The sequence below is a fragment of the Phyllobates terribilis genome, unplaced genomic scaffold, assembly GCF_046119375.1.
Source record: "Phyllobates terribilis strain yellow unplaced genomic scaffold, ASM4611937v1 Scaffold_123__1_contigs__length_5148117, whole genome shotgun sequence".
NCBI lineage: Eukaryota > Metazoa > Chordata > Amphibia > Anura > Dendrobatidae > Phyllobates > Phyllobates terribilis.
Genome location: NW_027362883.1, coordinates 3,064,685 through 3,068,595, shown reverse-complemented (window position 1 = coordinate 3,068,595; position 3,911 = coordinate 3,064,685). Strand labels below are relative to the sequence as shown.

General features: G+C 45.5%; 1 long non-coding RNA gene across 1 annotated transcript; it reads right to left on the bottom strand.

Moving 5' to 3' along the window:
• Nucleotides 1-1,428: 1,428 nt before the first annotated feature.
• Nucleotides 1,429-3,676, bottom strand: LOC141201661 (uncharacterized). Its single transcript, XR_012272960.1, has 3 exons — nt 3,610-3,676; nt 3,226-3,318; nt 1,429-1,516 (listed from the first exon to the last, which is right to left on the bottom strand). It is a non-coding gene; the product is annotated as an uncharacterized lncRNA (long non-coding RNA).
• Nucleotides 3,677-3,911: the final 235 nt, after the last annotated feature.

Below are 3,911 nucleotides of genomic sequence, written 5' to 3'. Positions count from 1 at the left end.
TGTGGCTGAACGACAGAGGAATCTTATTCATAAAGAGGTCAGGGATCATTGTTAGCCATCATATATGTGATGGTCCGTACTGGACATCTAGTGTCTCCCGGAAGTCTGTGTTACTGTTTTGGTTCAGCAGTCCGAACAAAGCTTGTTGAAAGGATGCAGCACAGCCAATCAACAAACTTTTCTGGTGTGGGCACTTCAGGCCCCATCACAGCCATGCCAAGTATTGGTATGCCTGTGATTGGCCGGCGCAGTATAAAGGGGACCCCATGTCATTTTTGGGGGTGCACCTCCCTTTAATAATCAGTGAAGGCTATGCAGACAGCCGTGAGCTGATATTAATAGCCTGGGAAGCTTCATGGACATTGGCCTCTTCCCAGAATAATAACACCAGACCCGAGCTGTCTGCTTTCCCTCATCTGGGCATTTTTTTATTTTATTTTTTTAATTATTATCTAAATACATGTACAGTAAGCTACACACACACTGCACTAAATTATATATCTCACTGACAAATTTCTAACTATGCACAGGCACCGGCTGGTGAATACCGTATTTTTCGGACTATAAGACGCACCTAGGTTTAGAAGAGCAAAATAGAAAAAAAATGTAAGCAAAAAATGTTGTCATGCTGCCCTGTTAAGGGGGAGGGGGTCTGCTGCTGACACTGTGTAATGTACCCCACTTCCGTTAATATACCCCATCCTGGTATATATGGCCCCCTCCTTCCTGTTATATGTGGCCCTCATCCCCATCCTGATATGCAATGGCACCCCAATCCACCATCCTGGTATGCATGGCACCCCAATCCCCCATCCTGGTATGCATGGCTCCCTCATCCCTCTTCCTGGTATGTATGGCACCCTTCATCCTGTTATGTATGGCACCCCCGCACACCCATCCTGGTATGTATGGTACCTTCATCCCTCTTCCTGGTATGTATGGTACCTTCATTCCTCTTCCTGGTATGTATACTATGTATGGCACTATTCATCCCTGTATGTATGGCCCCCCTCATCCTTCATCCCTGTATGTATGGACCCCCTCATCCCGGTATGTATGGCCCCCTTCATCCCTGTATGTATGGCCCCCCTCATGCCACATCCCTGTATGTATGGCCCCCCTCATGCCTCATCCCTGTATGTATAGCCCCCCTCATCCTTGTATGCATCGCCCCCCTCATCCTTATATGCATGGCCCCCATCATCCCTGTATGTATGGCCCCCTCATCCTGGTATGCTTGGCACCCCCTGATCCCTGTCACACTGCTCATAAAAAAAATAAACAATCAAACTCACCTCCTCTCTCCTCCAGCGCTGTGTTCCCCGAACATCCACGGGTCTGCCCATCCCTAATAACAACTGCTCCACATGAATTATTCTCACTGAATGACATCACACAACATGGAGCTGACTCTCTCGCTTACCTCGTCTCTTTTCCCTCTTTTCTTCATTTTCTGAGATTTCTTGCTCTATACTCAGATATATTGAAGATTTTCTTTCCACGTCAGCTGGAATTTCTAATCAGAAAGTAAATAAAAGCCCTCATTAACAATATATTCTTATAGGATCTGCTTTGTGTCTATAATGTAAGTAAAGGGACGACTTATTACTTGATACTACTGTGTGGTCACTGTGGCTGAACGACAGAGGAATCTTATTCATAAAGAGGTCAGGGATCATTGTTAGCCATCATATATGTGATGGTCCGTACTGGACATCTAGTGTCTCCCGGAAGTCTGTGTTACTGTTTGGGTTCAGCAGTCCGAACAAAGCTTGTTGAAAGGATGCAGCACAGCCAATCAACAAACTTTTCTGGTGTGGGCACTTCAGGCCCCATCACAGCCATGCCAAGTATTGGTATGCCTGTGATTGGCCGGCGCAGTATAAAGGGGACCCCACGTCATTTTTGGGGGTGCACCCCCTTTTAATAATCAGTAAAGGCTATGCAGACAGCCGTGAGCTGATATTAATAGCCTGGGAAGCTTCATGGACATTGGCCTCTTCCCAGAATAATAACACCAGTCCCGAGCTGTCTGCTTTCCCTCATCTGGGCATTTTTTTATTTTATTTTTTTAATTATTATCTAAATACATGTACAGTAAGCTACACACACACACACTGCACTAAATTATATATCACACTGACAAATTTCTAACTATGCACAGGCACCGGCTGGTGAATACCATATTTTTCGGACTATAAGACGCACCTAGGTTTTAGAGGAGCAAAATAGAAAAAAAATTTAAGCAAAAAATGTTGTCATGATGCCCTGTTAAGCTGGAGGGGGTCTGCTGCTGACACTGTTATAGGGGTAATGTACCCCACTTCCGTTAATATCCCCCATCCTGGTATATATGGCCCCCTCCTTCCTGTTATATGTGGCCCTCATCTCCATCCTGATATGCAATGGCACCCCAATCCACCACCCTGGTATGCATGGCACCCCAATCCCCCATCCTGGTATGCATGGCCCCCTCATCCCTCTTCCTGGTATGTATGGCACTCTTCATCCTGTTATGTATGGCGCCCCCGCACACCAATCCTGGTATGTATGGCACCTTCATCCCTCTTCCTGGTATGTATGGTACCTTCATTCCTCTTCCTGGTATGTATGGCACTCTTCATCCCTGTATGTATGGCCCCCCTCATCCTTCATCCCTGTATGTATGGACCCCCTCATCCAAGTATGTATGGCCCCCTTCATCCCTGTATGTATGGCCCCCCTCATGCCTCATCCCTGTATGTATAGCCCCCCTCATCCTTGTATGCATCGCCCCCCTCATCACTTATATGCATGGCCCCCTTCATCCCTGTATGTATGGCCCCCTCATCCTGGTATGCTTGGCACCCCCTGATCTCTGTCACGCTGCTCATAAAAAAAATAAACAATCATACTCACCTCCTCTCTCCTCCAGCGCTGTGTTCCCCTCTGTGCTGGAATATTCACTGCATGCGTGGGGAGCAGTGACCACTCATTTTCCCTAATAGTTTGCACGTGGTAGCCGCAGCGCGGCTCCTGCTGCGCTCAGCTGTCTGTGTGCCCGCTATTAAAGTCCCATGAATATTCACCACATCCCGTTCGGGTTCGGGATCACGTTAGGGTAACATTCTTGAGCCTGATGGACCCGAACATCCACGGGTCTGCCCATCCCTAATAACAACTGCTCCACATGAATTATTCTCACTGAATGACATCACACAACATGGAGCTGACTCTCACACTTACCTCGTCTCTTTTCCCCCTTTTCTTCATTTTCTGAGATTTCTTGCTCTATACTCAGATATATTGAAGATTTTCTTTCCACGTCAGCTGGAATTTCTAATCAGAAAGTAGAAAAAAGGCCTCATTAACAATATATTCTTATAGGATCTGCTTTGTATCTTTCCTGCATATAGTAGAATTGTTCTACTCCTGTCCCCTATACATCTGGTAATCTGGAAAAGCTTTACAAAATTAGGCAAATGGAGATACAGTATGGGCCTATGGGCAACATAATTGGAATCCATGAAACATGTATAACATAGAAGACCACTAACAAAAATACCATATGAAAATATTTGAGCCTTGACATCAACATTCTCATTTTTTGTGCTGTAGACATGTACATACCTGACAATGGGGACGAGGGTGGCAAGCTGGTAATAGCATCATCTCTAATAGACACAGGAAAAGATTCTTTCTGCCTGTTTGGAAGAAGATAAACGTGTAAATTACAAGTAAATTCGGTATAGAAGGGGTTGTCTCACTAGATTAACATCAACAATAAGGCCTATTAGGATATATAACAGTTATGGTAGGGAAGGTTTCCTACTCAAAACTACCTTCTATAAAGCAGAGCGAAAAACCACTACCAAGAATGGCTGGCATGTAGTACTACATCTCTCCTACAGTGTGGGCAGCACTAAAAGTGC